This window comes from Zalophus californianus, chromosome 3 (genome assembly GCF_009762305.2).
Source record: "Zalophus californianus isolate mZalCal1 chromosome 3, mZalCal1.pri.v2, whole genome shotgun sequence".
Classification (NCBI taxonomy): domain Eukaryota; kingdom Metazoa; phylum Chordata; class Mammalia; order Carnivora; family Otariidae; genus Zalophus; species Zalophus californianus.
In genome coordinates, this window is record NC_045597.1 from 119,990,883 (window position 1) to 120,009,636 (window position 18,754).

Below are 18,754 nucleotides of genomic sequence, written 5' to 3' on the forward strand. Positions count from 1 at the left end.
CAGTAGAATGTGCATGGAAGTGATGTACATGACTACCAAGCTTGGTCTGTAAAAATCTCCCATTCTGTCCTGCAGATTCTATCTTTCTTTGCATGCTGATTGGATATCAATACACAAGGCAATCTTGTAGGACATGTATTCAAGACTACAGAGCCTCCATCTATATGAGCTCCTGAATCACTAAATAGAGTATATCTCTTCCTTTGCCTCGATTTGGACTTTAAATAGGCAAGAAATAAACCTCAATAATATTGAGCTATGGAGATTTGAGGGTTTAAATTCCTGATATTTCTGATATTCCTCCAAACCAAATAATTTTCAAAAAGGTAGAGTCTCCAGAAACATAAAAATCAGACCGTTAACCAGAAACTCAATAACATCCATTGTCACAGTATCTTGGTTTACCAGAAAGATTATCATCAAAGAACAGGAGATGAAATTCCAAGATGTTTTGAGAAAGAGAATGTCTTCGATTTCTTTTTGTTGATATCCTAGAAATAAAAGTTTTACTTGTAAATAAACATGCCACTTGTGTCCTAATGGTAGAAAGGAATGGGTTCACCGACTATGGACAGAACACCTAAACCTCCTATTATAGATTGTAGCAAGGGCCAATCTTTTCTCAAAAACTATACATATAACTTAGTTGGGATTATAACTACATTATCACTAAGATATTTTCTTCCTCATAACCATGCTGTTAAATCTGATATTTTGGGGGAAAAATATACTTAACATGATAAAAATTGTGGCACTACTAACTGAGTCATTGTGACTTCAAAACGAACATTATTTGATAAGTAACTTATCACTGTCTTTCCTTCCTTTCCTGACTACTGTCTCCTAGAATCATACTATATTCAGAATTATGTTTTGGCATTATGTGTGAAGCTTGGGAAATTAAATGTATGTTCTATTTTCAAAGGTCAGAGCATGCACATCTAACAATAAAGAGTTATTAAGAATTTATTGAGTTTAAGACATGTTAGAACATTCTAGAATTTCCCATATTTAAATATGAGTGTGATGATTTGAACTACTTCTTCCAAGTCTTTTGTAATAATTCATTCTTCCTTCAATGGGAGATTTCTATAGATCTAAATTGTAGAGGTTTTTTGTTTCTTTTTTGCTTCAGAAAGTAATAATTGGCTTTGTTGCTTTTTCCAATGAACTATGTGGGAGTAATCTATATGTGTTTTCTAGATACCTAGAGAAACAATCACATATCAGTTTTCATGTCCTTTTACCGTCATTATTTGAGATTGTATAAAATAAAACAAAAGTCTACTTATAATTATTTTTTATTTTGTTGGTGACGGGGGTCACAGATGTAGTTTTGTTAATTTAGCTTTCTTAAACTCCTCAAGGTCATCAAATTTCCTTAGCAAATTGCTAAACTGAAAATAAAAATCCTAGGTTGTCATTCAGGTTTGCTAAAAGAAAAGACAACATACTTCAAATGGAGTCTCTTATGCTAAGCCCCAAGTCACCAAACCAAGACTTAATACCTAACCTAATTTCCATTTTAGCCTCCCCCAAGAATAGAGTCTTAAAACTAGTCAATTTAAAAATGCCTGGTCAGCACTAGGGGGGAGTTCGCCTGATAGACCCCTGCCTTCCCTTAAGGGAAGGTGACTTGCCACAACCAATCCTCTTTTTGCTGTTATAACTTCCTTGTCCTCTCCTTTCTGCATATGGAAATCCTTCATTTTGTATAGCCCCTCAGAGCTCCTTTCTTTCTGCTAAATGAAATGCTGCCCAATTCATGAATCACTGAATAAAGCCAATAAGATCTTTACAACGTGCTCAGTCAAATTCTGTTTTGTTTTTTTTAAACAGATTCAAATTGCATCTGCTCTCTTAAATAAAATAACTCCTTTTCCAATCATATACAGTGGTATTGCCTGAGTATCTATTGGATATTAAATCTAAGGCACTATCTCAAAGATGGCTATGAGATATGATGTGGTTTAAGTACTAAGCTGAAGATGTGATCCTGACTAACTGGATAATTTCGGGGAGAGCCATGGAGATTAATTCGTCCTCCTGAATCCATAGATTTATTTAGGTAAAATTTGGATTTCAGGAAGTATGTCAAGATATGAAGGTGTTACTGGGTGAACTGGGGAGACCCCCTGGGCCCTGTGGCCACCTCCTAGCCTATCCTTGGGATGTTGCCAGAGGCTCTTAGTCTCCTTGCAAGAAAAAATTCAAGGACAGACTGATGCAGTGGTTGAGTGGTACAAGTAAGTCTAGAGAGACAAAGAGTGTGCACACTCTAGGCGTCCAGTTTCTATCTTTAATTGACAGTTGTTAACTAGGGGGTGGAATATTCATTACTTGGGGCAGGGATTTCTTGGAAGCAGGGTTTCTCGCCTCTTTGTTCTTATTTGGTCTGAGGTTTCCTGTCATGGCACCCGCCATCTTGGGCCTGCTTGGTTTGATCCAGCTTCTTGTGGAGTGCTGCCAGGACAGGTCTCTGACTTGCCTAATAGCTGGCCATTCCTTCCTCAGTGCTGCTCTCCAGGTATCCTATTTGAGCCTAATTAGCTGCCTACTCTAACAGAGGGAACTCTGGACATTTAGAGGTGAAGGAGAAACTTGCATGTGTTTAGCCCATAGTATTTGCTAAGCTTTGGACTAGTACTTCATGTATGATGTTTTATTGAACCTTTATAACAGCCTCATGAGTTAGATATTTTTTCCTCTTATTATACAACAGATGGTCTTATAGGGTTACCAGTGAGAGAAATGCAGAGATAAGAATTTCAGTGGGTTCTTTTACTTGAGATCATGCCTGCTTTCTTACTTAGTGCCTTTTAAGAACCTTACTCTGAGCCTTCACCCAGAGATAAAGCACATCTCTCATTGAGCACTCTTGGGCCCTTCATTCTAGAATTTTCTTGCCTTTTGTAAGGCAACAAAGTAGAGAGGGAGAAATCATTTCAAATAAACAGTTGTGAGAACACTGGTATAGACAGGGGCCTCCTTGTTTCTTTGTGGAGCTATTAACCACCTGAGAAACTCATGGTCTTATAACCACAGAGAGACAACACCTATTTTGGAGCTGAATGCTCCAAGCAGTTCCCCGTTAGGTGGCCAAGCCAGATGCAGAAACAGCAGTAAAACCTCTCCTATGTAGCTTCTCCAGACTTGTGTCCCAAAATAGCTGGTTTCTCACAGTAGCAAGTAGAAACCTTGATCACAAAGTTTTACCCCTTTTAACTTGGTTGGTTCTCTCCCTGCTCCACCCAAATCCTAGCAAACATAAAACGGGAGAGTATGAGATTACCCATTGTAAATCCAGCCCTGCCTGGCCAGAATCTCTCTCTTCAGGTCATCCCACCAACCCTGTGCCTGAGCATGTCTGTTTTAAGACTTTATTGTATGTTGTTTGCACTGTTTAGTTTTATTTTTAATTCCAAAATAGCTTCATGGGTCTCAGTGTGGTTCGGGACATGCTACTCCAAAATATGGTACCTTGGCTTATTGTATACTTCCAAGCTGTAGGAATTTGAGAAATGGCATGTGAAGGAGGGCTTGCTGATCCTTCCCTGAAGCAAGTCAAAAAACCCTCTTGTGAGAGGTACCCTTCCTATACCCAGAGGAAAGGAGCAAGCATCCTTATCTCCAAAGACAAAGAGACACAGAGAAGGCATCTAAATGAACAGACCTTCCTAATTCTCCCCCAGTTTGCTATACTTAGCTCACCTTTGTTCTTTCATCTCTTTCCACAATTTTCTACCCTTCATCAAACCTAGAATAAAAACAACCATTTCTTTGAGTCTGCATTTCCTTATGAAGGCTTCTGTGTCATGTAAGACTTATAGTCAATAAATTCATACGCTTTTCTCTTGTTAATCTGTCTTTTGTTACAAGGGTGCCAGTCAAGAATTTAGAAAGGTAGAGGAAAAAGATATTATTTCGTCCCCTACAAACTTGTTCTTCCCATCCTGGTTGCTTGTAGAACCATAGGCATGGCTTGGGGCAGAAAGGTATTTGCAGATGCAAAGCTCAGTATTGATTACCATCTGTGTCCGAAAGAGTAAAAACTTTCTCTTATACTATTTGTTTTTACCATTTCCTAGCTTAGCACTTCACATTTTAAATGGAAAAATTCCAAAGCAAAGAAAATACCTAAAAAGTAATTACTACAATGTACATGACAAGAAGGAAACCTATCAGTAGAAAGGTAGATTTATATTTATATGTCTACCTTCTGAGTGACATCTGCATTAAAAGAAGTGAGAGAATAGAGACACTTTGATTATATAAGGGAAAGCTCACAGTGGTTTTAATTAAGAGAAAAGACTAACCAAATAGCAGAAGGGAAACACTTTTTTTGAAATATCGAAGTTATTGATGAGAATAGAAAATAGTCTGTGTATGCCCCTTTAAATCTTTTTTTTTTTTTTGCTCACCAACTCTATTTATATTATAGCTGTCAGAGTAGGTGTGGGTTTTCAAGCAAATAAACCCATAGCAATGTATTCACTCATGTTCTATCTCATCATTTATTTCTCTTTCAAGTGCAGAGGGTTATAACTTGTCCTCAACTTGCACCCTGCCTTTTCATAATTAAACATGGTCTTCCTTCCTTCCTTCCTTCCTTCCTTCCTTCCTTCCTTCCTTCCTTCCTTTTTAAAAAGATTTTATTTATTTATTCATGAGAGACAGAGAGGCAGAGGCAGAGAGAGAAGCAGGCTCCCTGCTCCAAGGCTCAATCCCAGGACCCTGGGGTCATGACCTGAGCCGAAGGCAGACGTTTCACTGAATGAGCGACCCCTGCCCCTCTTCCTTCCTTCATTCCTTCGTTCCTTCCTTCCTCCCTCCCTCCTTCCTTCTCTCTCCCTCTCTCTATCTCTTTCTTTCTTTCTTGAGAGAGAGAAAGAGAGCACACATGCACAGGGGTTGGGGATGGGAGTGGGAGAGGGAGAGGGAGAGGGAGAAGAGAGAGAATCTTAAGCAGGCTCCATGCCCAGAGTGGAGTCCAACATGGAGCTCAATCTCATGACCCTGAGATCATGACCTGAGTGGAAACCAAGAGTCAGATGCTTAACCAACTGAGCCAGGTGCCCTAAACATGGTATTTCTAGCAAACCTAGTGTCAGTCTCCTTTAAAGTCCATTTCCATTTCTTCAGTGACTGTTTGTCTCCTTCAGTCACCTATCCACTTGCAGAAATTACAAATTAAGACCCCAAGATTAAACAAGTTATAGTAGTTACTAGCCGAAAGACATGGTGCCAGAATATATCAAGAATTTAGTGAAGTACAAATGCTTTACCAGGATATAATATAATCAAGTAAATCTTGCAAATGGTAAAAGTCTAACAGAAATCTATACATTTGTTTTCATTGTGTAGATGTCAATATGATATTTGTAAGTATGTATGAAATGGTGGCTTGGGATCTTTTCTAAAGCAGCAAATGATCACTATCCATAGATATCTCTGCCATTTTCTTATTGACTGGCAATCTGATATTTAACTAAACTAGCTTATACTGAAATGAATTTCAATTGTACAAGATCCTTTGTGAGCTTGAGCAGATTGCACTTTTAAAATTCAGTAGGCTATGGTACATCAGCTATTACCATACTAAGGAAGGAGACTGATTTCTTAATCAATTGTCACAAAAGAAAGGAAAAGAGTAAAGAAAAAACTTTGGGCTTGCTAACTGCAGACTTGGAATATTTGTTGCAACTAAACAGTAGCAGCAATTGGAAGATTGACCTCTGACTTGTAAAAATGTATTGGGAGCTAGCTAAACAAATTATTAGGCTTTGTTAGACAAGTCTTAGAGAATAAGCTAAAATAGTATTATTTCTACGGTGAAAATATGAGGGATTTGGCATTTACTCAGTTACTTACTCATGTATGTTTTCCTCTATCTATTCATTAATAGACGCATATTAAGCACCAATCTCTGGAAGTAGAAACAAAAGGTAAAAGCAGATTTGAGGCAGTGATCAGGTTGCTAACACCTAGATTGGTGGGAATCATAATAATCACATGAGACAGGATAACTTTGTTTTAATTTACAAAACAGTAGCTATGAATTGCTTTTCATTGAACATGTTTGTAGATACACTGATATTTTAAATAGAGATATGTCAGGACTTGATTAGTTTTGTCAAGTTTTAAAATTTTATATTTCATGTAGAAAGAGATTGTTTCTAATATCTGCACAGAACACTCAAAACACCAAATGACCTCACCCTTGTCTGGGTCCCCCAAAAGTACAGATTAAAACACTGTAAGTAGTAAAATACTTGGGTTTTTCTTTTTCTTTCCCTGATGTTATGAGCATCCTAAGACTCTTGAATGGTGCTATTTTCAGAAGACTGCATATGTGTGCCTCTTTGAAATCTCATCATCTCTCATGTGATCTTTACCATAATAATATTTTTAGAGCATTTTGCTATTTTTCAAGTCAATGTGTTTCTTCTTTACAGTTTTCCTGAAGTCTTGTCAGATTTCCCCAGTATGATCAACTTGCTCAATATTCAGATGAGTAGGTGGAGATCCTTGCTGACCAAATTTTCCTTTGTGCGTAGCATACATAAATAGTAGCTCTCATTACCCTCACTGCTACCTCACTTGCTAATATGAACCATTAGGAAAGCGAGCAACTCTGTTCCCAAAAATGATTCCACTGACAGCTCTGGGGATATTAGAAAACATTACCCAGTATGACTTCAGGAAGGGGAGAGACTTTATAATATATATATATATATACATATATATATATATATGTATTTCCTTCTTTATTTCCCAAGCCATAAATCTATGACAAATGTCTACCTGATATTTGATTTTTACAGCATTGGAAAACCTCAATAATTAACAGTTTTTTATTCCTTCCAGCACATTCTGATTGAAGATTAAATACACTTAGTCAAATTCTATCTTCATATTTTTTTCACACTTAATGAAGCAAAAGCTTGGTAACTCTATCTTTTTTCATTCTTTTTTTTTTTGTTATTCTTCTTTATTCACCTCCAGAATATTAGAATCCTCTACAGTTTTTAATTTGCAAGTGTTAAAAGATAAACCAAGGCATATTAGAAATTTTAAGACCTCATTTATTTTTTTTAAAAGATTATTTATTTATTTATTCCAGAGAGAGGGAAAGAGAGCGAGCGAGCGAGAGGACCAGCTAGGGGAGGAGCAGAGGGAGAGGGACAAGCTGAGCACAGAGCCTGACGTGAGGCTTGATCCCAAGACCCTGAGATCGTGACCTGAGCCAAAATCAAGAGTTGGACACCTAACCAACACCTAATTGACTGAGCCACCTAAGCACCCCCCAAATTTTAAGAGTGTAATTGAATAAAAATCAGTTCTAATTGGACAGGCCAAAATGGGATTGGTTAGGAGTGCTCTACCTATATACAGGAACTGAGGAGAAACTTTTATAGGATATGGGAGGAAAGCAAGGAAATTATTTGAATAGCTGTGGCTTATGTGTTTTCCTTATTTGGAAAAGTATAGTTGGCTATTTGTAATCGGCTTTCCTTCAGTTTTGATTTTTTTTAACTTGAGGCCTTTACAGCATTAGGTTTTGGTTTGCTTACATAGGTCATCAAAGCACTGAAGTCACTTCTGTCTGATGGCCTCTTTGTTTAATTAATTTAACACAATTTATTTACCTAACTTTTCCAAAGCATTGTAGCTTATGCTACCTTTATGAATTGTGATAGCCCAGTATCATTGTTGGGGCAGCTAATTCCTGATCTACCTGGCTGTTCTAATACTTCCACTGCTCATCCGGAAGTGCTTATATGGCCATAATAATGGAGTCACTTTTGTGTTCTTAAGCGATACGATGCCCAAACAAGCACTTGGTAGATCAGCATGACTCTTGAAAAATAAATCAACAAATTATTTGGTTTTAGTGGCCAGGCAATTAAACATTTAATTGTTTAACATCTAGCTTTTGTCCCCTTGAGCTTGTATTTTTGCCCATGTCTTCACACCGTGACTTCAAGCAGTTTCTTGACTACTGCCACGAGGGATGGCTCTACACTCCATTGTCATTTGACTTACCTAAATAATGGCTGTCCACCTCGTACCAGGATTAATAAATCAGCTTTTATATTGAGATATACCTGACTTTAAACAAGACATAGCAATGAAGGTTGTAACTATTCAAGTAATTCAGCTACCCAACTGTATCCTTGTCATCTAAGTCAACATGTTTAAAGAGGGAAAGGATAGTAATTTTGAATCTATCTTTATGGTAACTATGTTCTTTTTTTTTCTTTTTTAAGCTTTTTGCTTTGATGTGAGCTTATTATGTTTTTCAGTAAAGTCCAGGATCTCTTTTACCTGTTACAATTCAGCATGTCTCAATGAGCCACACAAAGCTGTTGTAAGAATTGTAGGGCTAGAGAGCCAAACCTTTGACTCTACACTCATGTAACTTTCTGCCAGAAATTCTGCCTTCTGGTAAAAACATAGTTTTAAAAGGCAGTTACTGCTCAAATCAGGTTTGTCTCAAAACTCATTAGATGAAGGAGATTTGTGAGATCAACTGAAAGAATAAATAATATGAAAAAAAAAACCCAGTAGCTTAGAAAATAAGGAAAATTAGTGATTATAAAATTGGAAGGGGAGACAAACCATGAGAGACTATGGACTCTGAGAAACAAACTGAGGGTTCTAGAGGGGAGGGGGGTGGGGGGATGGGTTAGCCTGGTGATGGGTATTAAAGAGGGCACGTTCTGCTTGGAGCACTGAGTGTTATACGCAAACAATGAATCATGGAACACTACATCAAAAACTAATGATGTAATGTATGGTGATTAACATAACATAATAAAAAATAATAATAAAAATATATATATAACCTTTATTTTTAAGAATAAAAAACTAATTCAAGTTAAATGTGGTTTCCATTCTCTGTGAAAGCATTAAAAAGTTCAACATTTTTATTTAAGTTTTTATGTTCTACTTATATTAGTTCCAAGTTAAAAGCCTAAAGAAAACCTTTTAAGACAAAGCATTGATACAATTTACCTTAAAGGTAATTATTGCAGCTAAGAAACAAAAACTGATATTTTTTGGAGCGTTTGAATGGTTTTGCGCTCTGATAGCCTAAAATAAGATGTCAGAATTAAGACAATATTTTTAAAAATTAAAAAAATATATTTATTTTATTTTAATTCCAGTAGAGTTAACATACAGGGTTGTATTAGTTTCAGGTGTAAAATATAGTGATTCACCAATTCTGTACATTACTCAGTGCTCATCATGACATGTGTACTCTTAATCCCCATCACCTATTTCACCCATCCCCCACCCACCTACCCTCTGGTAACCATGAGTGTGTTCTCTATAGTTAAGAAGACTGTTTTTTGGTTTGTCTTTCTTTTCCTTTGTTCATTTGTTTTGTTTCTTAAATTCCACATATGGGTGAAATTATATGGCATTTGTCCTTCTCTGACTTATTTTCCTTAGCATTATACCCTCTAGTTCAATCCATGTTGTTGCAAATGTCAAGATTTCATTCCTTTTTATGGTTGAATAATATTCCACTGTATATATATACCACATATTCTTTATCCAGTCCTCTATCGATGGACTCTTGAGCTGCTTCCATAATTTGACTATTGTAAATAATGCTATAATAAACAGAGGGGAGCATATATCCCTTCAAATAAGGATTTTCATATTCTTTGGGTAAATACTTAGTAGTGTGATTACTGGATTATATGGTTTTTAACTTTTTGAGGAAACTCCGTCCTGTTTCCCACAGCGGCTTCACCAGTTGTCATTCCCACCAACAGTGCACAAGGGTTTCTTTTTCTCCATATCCTGGCCAATACTTGTTTCTTCTATTTTTGATTTTAACCATTTGACAGGTATGTGATGATATCTCATTATGGTTTTGATTTGCATTTCCCTGATGAGTGATGTTGAGCATCTTTTCATGTGTCTGTTGGCCATCTGTATTCCTTCTTTGGAGAAATGTCTGTTCATGTTTTCTGCCCATTTTTAAATTGGATTATTCATTTTGGGGGGTTTTGAATTGTGTAAGTTCTTTATGTATTTTGGATACTAACCCTCTATGAGATATGTCATTTGGAAATGTCTTTGCCCATTCAATAAGCTGTCTTTTAGTTTTGTTGGATGTTTCCTTTGCTGTGAAGAAGCTTTTGTTTTGATGTAGTCCCGATAGTTTATTTTTGCTTTTCTTCCCTTGCCTTAGGGACACATCTAGAAAGATGTTTTTGGGACCAATATCAGAGAAATTACTTCCTGTGCTCTCTTTTGGGATTATTATGGTTTCAGGTCTCACATTTAGGTCCTTAATCCATTTTGAGTTTATATTGTGTCTGGTGTAAAAAAGTGGTCCAGTTTCATTCTCTTGCATGTAGCTGTCCACTTTTCCCAACACCATTTGTTGAAGAGACTTTTTCCATTGCAGATTCTTGCCTCCTTTGTCAAAAACTCATTTTTTTAAAAAAACACACTCATTAGTTGACCATATAATTGTGGGTTTATTTCTGAGCTCTTCTCTATTCTGTTCTACTGAGCTATGTGTCTATTTTTGTGCTAGTACCATACTCTTTTGATTACTACAGCTTTGTAATATAACTGAAAGTCTGAAATTGTGATGCCTCCAGTTTTATTTTTCTTTTTCCAGATTGCTTTGGCTATTTAGGGTCTTTTGTGGTTTCACACAAATTTTAGGATTGTCTATTCTATTTTGTGAAAAATGCTGTTGGTATTTTGATAGGGATTGCATTAAAAGTGTAGATTGTTTTGGGTAGTATAGACATTTTAACAATATTTGTTCTTCCAATCCATGAGCATGGACCATCTTTCCATTTATTGTGTGGTCTTCAATTTCTTTCATGAGTATTTTATAGTTTTCAGAGTACAGGTCTTATTAATTCCCAGGTATTTTGTTCTTTGTAGTGCAATTGTAAATGGGATTATTTTCTTAATTTCTCTTTCTGCTGTTTCATTAAAGTATATAGAAATGCAACAGATTTCTGTATATTGATTTTATATCCTGGGACCTTACTGGATTCATTTATCAGTTCTAGTAGTTTTTTGTCGAGTCTTTAGGGTTTTTTCTATAGATTATCATGTCATCTGCAAGCAATGGAAGTTTTACTTCTTCCTTACCGACTTGGATGCCTTTTATTTCTTTTTGTTGTCTGACTATTGTGGCTAGGACTTCCAGTATTATGTTGAATAAAAGTGGTGAGAGTGGACATCCTCATCATATACCTGACCTTAGGGGAAAAGCTCTCAGTTTTTCACCTTTGAGTATGATGTTAACTGTGTAAATAAATGATATTTTTAAAGAATCTAAAAGAGTACACTCAATTCTATTGGAAACTGTAAAGAAAAGTCTATTCAACATATTTAATCTCCATATTTTAGCTTCCCTCAATCAATTTTTTCTTCAATCAGGAAGGAGATTGGAAAGGCCAGTGCATCACAATTTCAGTTTACATAATACTCTTGCACTTCCAGTAGAACGCTGAGGTCCAGTCCTCCTAAGCATGCTCCAAAAATCTTTTTAAGAAAATTGAACATAAAAAAAAAGATTTAGGTATTGTGAAACTAAAAAAGAAAATAATATTAATCATTCATTCATCCTTTTATTCATTCCACAAATATCTATTTATCTCCAACTGTGTTCTATGTTTATGTTCTTCAAGTTCAGTGTTGGGGATACAGCAGTAAACAAGAAAGGCAAAATCTGTCTTACCCTCATTGAGTTTATATTCTAATCAGGGAAACCCATAGGAAGCATAAAAACAAATTAGTAATGAAATATTTTTAGGCAGTAAAAAACCCAAACACTCTGTGTGGCAAAACCATGTCAGGAAGAACACATTTGAGTTGAGACATGAGTGAGCCAACTGTGCAAATGTCTGGTCTAAGAAGACTTCAGGCAGAGGAAACTATAAGACCTAAACCTCTGGGCATGGAATAGGCTTGATGAGGGGCTGTAAAAAGGTTGGATTTTTGAAGCCTAATGAATGAAGTAAGTGGTAAGAGTCAGAGGTAAGCACCAGTGGCCAAATTGAAAGGGATGTTATAGACCTTGTAAGGAAGGAGGTTTTGTTTTTATTTTTGTTTTTTTTTTTTGTTTTCTAATAATATGACAGTAGGATTTTTATTATGGGCGAGATAGGATCTAATTTATGCTTTTACAAGATAGAAAGAATGGGCTCTAATTAAACCATATGGAGAGTGACTGGCTCAAACTCAGGTAAACCTGCTCTAACATTGCTTCTATTTAAAAGGCAATATGCTGCAGTTACATGATTCTTTGTAGAATCGTTCATATTAGAAGTAAAATAATGTTTCAGTCAGAAGCCTTTAAGTTTGTATCTTATACCTACATTTATTGGTATTTTTTCATTTCTCTCTGGCCTTTCAGGCCTGAACAGCAGGGAGCTTCCACTCAATGACACAGAGACCAGTTCGTCCATGTGTCTAGTAAATGGACCTCTTCTTCACCACCAACCCCATCCAACAAGGTATGAATCTAAAGGCAGCTGGTTCCTGACCTCAAAGAGCTCTCAGTCAATTCATAATCAAAAATGTTGCAGAGAGACTTTGAAAAGAGCTATATCATTGTGCAAGCACAGCATAACAAGGACAGAAACAGGAGAGAACATTTCTGACTTGGGGAAGTTAGGGAAGATATCACAGAGAATGTGGTATTTGAGCAAGGCCTAAAGATGACTTAAAGAGGTTCTAGGCAAAGCAAATTGGAATATGAAATTATCTCTAAAATACAAGAAGAAGCAGAATGAAGTAAAGCATGTAAGTATAAGTGTGTCTGATTTTAAAAATAGAACAAAAAGCACATGACTTTACGAGAAAAAAGGGAAATTTTTAATGTCACTGGCAACAGTAAGAAATGAAATTGAACGCTTTATATTTGAAACTGTGATAAGGAGCTTGAGCATTAATTTTTAGGCCCTCAGTGAAAGAGTCAGTGAATAATTTTTGAGCAGGAGTTTGACTTACCAAATTTGTGTTTTAGAAAGATAATGGTAAGAAAGGATGTGGAGATTAGCGGTGGGAAGATCCATTAGACATCTTTAAAATGATCTACGTCAGGTGTGTTAAAGGTCTGGATTATAGAAGTGGGGATACACACAGGAAATAGGGATGAATTCAAGAATCACATTCGTGTAGAAATGGCCGGGTTAATGATCGACTCAGGTTTATCTGCCCGGAGAAGGGAGGCTAAAGAAGTTTATAAAGCTTCAGGCTTAGACTGCTTGCTGGATTGGGATTCCAGTAATCAAGTAACTTACTACCTGACCCACCCAGGAGAAGGTCTTCTAAGGATTATATAGTCACTTAGTAGACTAGAACTTCCTCCAAATCTCCTTATAATCACCTCGACTTTGTCTCTTTTTTTCTCCCACAGCGTTTTCTTCCATTTGCATAATAAATGTGGACTTCCTTCAAGCTGGGTGTAATATGCTCTGTGGCTTGAGTTGGAAATGTCTGCTTCCTATTAGTTTTGTCAGCATATTTAATATTCATTGTCTCCTTCACAGATGAATTAATTTTGATTGAGTCTTTTGCTTTTAACAGGCAATGGATTTACATATTGTTTTGGAGTCCTGCTTCATAAAGCAGCCGTATTTTTCACTTGCTGCTGATTCACATCTTCTCTTCATGAATTTATATTCCATCTATCTCAATCACTCCAATCTAAGGAAGAAATGGAGTTGCAAATCCATATTGGTGATATAAATTGGCTACTATAGAAAGTTAAGATTTACTCAACCATGAAAAATAAAAACCAACACAACTATTTTTTTTAAATAAGATATTTTTATCTAGTAAATCCAAAAAACTAGGGCAACTATGAGATTGATTAATTCAGAAGCTACATATCAAGGATACGGTTTCTTTCAATCTTTCTTTATTACCATTCTCATTATACTGAGTTGCCTTTTTATACTGGCTATAATCATGGCCCTGAGATGATTTGTAGTTCCAGATATCACAGAAGAACTGATGGTTCTTATATTGTGTCCCTTTATAAGAATTGGGTGGTGTGAACTAGACTTGCCCTTATGTTTCATTGGCCAGAATTTAAACACTTGCTTAGTCTAAGCCAATCAAGTATAATGGCAAGAGTAATGAGACTATCAGGATTGGCTTAGGTTCATCTTCCCCCAAAACACGTGGCCATCTAATACCTGAACAAAATCAGGGTCCCATCTGCAAGGATGGAAGAGCATAAAGAACGCTCTTATAGGTAGGCAACCACCTATATTCACCACTGTAGTATACCTGAAGAATGTTTCTTCTGGAATATTTTTTTACATTTGTTAATTCTATAGCACGATATCTGGGTGATAATCCTCCCTTAATATCTGCCCAAACCTCAGAGCTTCCAAGATTTACTGGTCACTCAATGGAGAATGTAGAGAAGATCAGATATTAAAGGTGCTCCCTATTCGGACATAGTCTCATGAATTTGAACAAGACATTAGCAAATTTCAATATTGGTCATTGTTCAACCATTTGCTGTTAGAATCTAGTGCATTCATGCTGTTCTGTAACTGTCAGAGATTCTCATCTACATATTTTCTCTAGTTAATAGCTTTATTTTTTAAGCTTCTCTCTTTCATCAAAGTGTACTTATTTTCTTTTTTGAAATTTTTAATTTAAATTCAATTTAGTTAACATATAGTGTATCATTAGTTTTAGGGGTAGAATTTAGTGATTTACCAGTTGCATATAATACCCAGTACCCATTACATTAAGTGCCCTCCTTAATGCCTATCACCTAATTACGCCACCCTCCCCTACCTCCGCTCCAGCAACCTTCAGTTTGTTTCCTATAGTTAAGAGTCTTTTATGATTTGCCTCCCTCTCTGTTTTAACCTTATTTTTTCATTCCCATCCCCTATGTTCATCTGTTTTGTTTCTTAAATTCCACATATGAATGAAATCATATGGTATTTGTCTTTCTCTGACTGATTTATTTCTCTTAGCATAATACCCTCTAGTTCCATCCATGTCATTGCAAATGGCAAGATGTCATTCTTTTTGATGGCTGAGGAATATTCCTATGTATATACATACCACATCTTCTTTATCCATTCATCTGTTAATGGACATCTGGGCTCTTTTCATATCTTTGTTATTGTGGACGTTGCTGCTATTAACATTGGAGTGTATGTGCCCCTTTGAATCACTATTTTTGTGTCCTTTGGATAAATACCTAGTAGTGCAATTGCTGGGTTGTAAGGTAGTTCTATTTTTAACTTTCTAAGAAAACTCCATACTGTTTTCCAGAGTGGCTGCACCAGATTGCATTCCCACCAACAATGTAAGAGGGTTCTCCTTTCTCTGCATCATCCCCAATATCTGTTGTTTTCTGAGTTATTAATTTTAGCCATTCTGACTGGTGTGAGGTAGTATCTCCTTGTGGTTTTGATTTATATTTCCCTGATGCCAAATGATGTTGAGAATTTTTCCATGTGTCTGTTAGTAATTTGTATGTCTTCTTTGAAGAAATGTCTGTTCATGTTCTCTGCCCATTTTTTGACTGGATTTCTTGGTTTTGGGTGTTGATTTTTATAAGTTCTTTATACATTTGGATACTAGCCCTTTATCTGATATGTCATTTGTGAATATCTTCTCCCATTCCATAGGTTGCCTTTTAGGTTTGTTGATTAAAGTGTACTTATTTTCTATCTTCTGAACCATTTCTGTTTAATGTAAAAAACTAAATTCTATATTTTTATTCATTGGGATTAGTGGATTTTTTTAAATAGCATCTCTCAAGCAATAAAGGTGTATTTTGACAAAGGTGTAAAAGTGTGGAGGACCCAAAGGGGGCACTCACTGTAGCAAAATTTTCTAGTCTGCTGTCTACTTGACATTTGACCATGCACTCACATCTCAAAATGACATCCCATCCACCTCCTTCTGTGTAAGGACTAGGTGAAATAATATGTTTGATAGGGCACTGTCAAACATGTGGGAGGACTGTGGGGTCCTCCCTAATCCACCACTAAGAAATTCTTCTTGGAACTTGGGGCAGAAGATGCCGTTTAGGAGCTTATGACTATAGTGATTTGTGATTCGGGCACTGCTAACTTCAATTTTCAATAGAACCAAAGTATGGAAACTGGTAAGTCAGGGTGTCAAAAATCTCTGAATTATGGAGTGACCACCCTCCTCATGTCTCTGGAAAGCTACAGAGTAACTATTTTACGAACTGTTAATGTTTGATGCTCCGTTACCCAAGGATGGTCAAATTAATTTCTACAATTGATGAACAGCTATGGTATAGAGACACTAGTCAGAAAATGAATATTATAATGATTATGTTAAATGTCATTGCTTTGTGTAAAGAGACGTAGCCTTAAATCAATTAGAGATCAGCAACTCTGTATATATAGAGAGAGACAGAAGGAAATTATGATGAGACTCCACACTGCTTAATAAATGCATGGTTTTGCAAACTATATAAGTTCTGAAATTTAACAGAAGGTGGATCTTCAATGTCCTGAGTAATTATAACAACAAGAACACTATTTGAAAGATTTGATGGTAGATTAAAAGAGTTTCTATTTCTTTAATCATTTTTCCTTCTTTAGTTTTTCCATATTTTACATCTGACTATCTTTCTTCTCTGAATGTCAAAGTAATTTATGTTAACTCAATAGGGCATTGAAAAATTATTTAAATTATTAAAATGTAGCTCCTACAGGAATAAAGAGTCCATCCATGTCATCTTATTCTTCTCTATTTCAGGATTACTTCCTGCCCTCCTCCCTACCGTGTGGCCTTCTCCACTTGTCTGAACACAAGTGACATCTTTTATGTATAAAGACTAAAGTGAAGTGCCATGAATCATTTCCTTTTTAATGTTTCCCATTGAGCATATCCTCTCCCTGTCAAATAGAAACCCACATTATTCTCTTTTAGACTTAAGCCTTATGTATTTTATCTTTGCTTGGAGTATTTTTCTATTTTACTTTTCTTCTGCCTTGCTTCTTACATTGGGCTTCTTTGCTCCGTAGTTCCATATACCCACACTATTTCTTTGTAACCTGGACTTGTTCAGTGGAATAGGACGTTCCAAAGCCCTAAGTGTCTGAACGCAGGATGATTTATAATAGGTGCTACAGCGAGCCTAACAAGACATGATTGTAAATTGTAAAGTTTTATGAAATTTAGTGAATATAATTTGAGAAATAAACATTATAATAACCAAAAACAAAATAGAAGTTATTTGTCAACCATAAGTCTAGTGTAATAGGGCAAACACTAGCCCTAGAGTCAGAAAAGGACACTAACAAGCCTATGATCTTATACAAGTCAGTTTATCAGCCTGACCCTCTGTTTCCACATTTGTAAGTATGTAAATTTTGAGCTAGATGATCACTATGATTCCTTGCAAGTCAAGCAATATCCAATTGTTAACATAATAGATTTCTCTATTTTAGGTTATTTTATCATAATCTGAAGGAATTGAAACTTCTAATGTTCTTCTTACATGAAAAACTTCTAAAGCACCGATTTGTAATTATGGTTCAGGAGAGTCTTAGTGCGGGGTATAGATTTTTAGGGAGTTTCCTATAATGAGTCATAAATTTTCCCGGGAGAACTTTGGATGGGGGTGAGTACATATAATGCTTATTACAGAGTACTGAATACATTTTAAAGGAATTAAAGCTTTTTGAAAGGATATTGTACTGCCCTCTCACTCCATTTTTCAGAAGTCTTTAATTCTACAATTGCTGTCTGAGTCTCAGTAAGAAATTTTGCTCCTGGGGCACCTGGGTGGCTCAGATGGTTAAGCATCTGCTTTTGGCTCAGGTCATGGTCTCAGGGGCCTGGGATTGAGCCCCGCATCAGGCTCCCTGCTCAGGGCAGAGCCTGCTTCTCCCTCTCCCTCTGCCATTCCCCCTGCTTGTGCTCTCTGGCTCTATCTCTCTGTCAAATAAATAAATAAAATCTTTTAAAAAAAGAAATTTTGCTCTTCATTCAGAAAATTTATTTGCTCATGTACATTTGCTATGCAATATGGGTAATATTATAGAACGAGTTTATTACCCATAATGTATCCCTTTCTCTCTTCATTCATTTGTTTCTTTATTTTGAATAATGATCACTTGGATAAATAATTTGGAGAGAAAGGGTTCTGGGACTTTTGATACCAAGAGTTTACCCAGCAATAGTTTGGGTGTAAAGGACGGTGAGGGTACTGTGCACACGGGGGAAGCAGAATTCCTTTGTGAAAAGGTATGAAAATTCAAGTAAGGAGAGCAGGGCTCATTAAAGCCCTTTTTCTCTGCTTTCTGTTTGTGTGACCAGAGCAAAGAAATTGGCAAGATATTTATGTTAGGATTCACAGTTTTAAGTAACAGAAACCAATTCCAGCTTTTTAACGGGACCCTGATTTATTGTAGGGATTTATGTAAGGCTGGGAGACTGAGGAGAATAAACTAAAACTAGTGATTCTTCTGAAGGGCTAGAAATAGGAACAACAAACTGTTTCAAAGCTAAGACAGCTGCAGGTATGAGACACCACGTGTAATCAGCTACTGTCACCACGTCCCACTGGGATAACTCATCTATACATATTCTCTCATACTTACCTCAGATGCTCAAGATTAAATGCCCTTGTTGGGAGAAGATTATGACATATGTGGGCCACAAGTGTAGTTGTCCAAGAAGAGGGAAGATATGGACCCATCAACATTCATAATGTCAGTTGTTCACTCCCTTCAAGGTG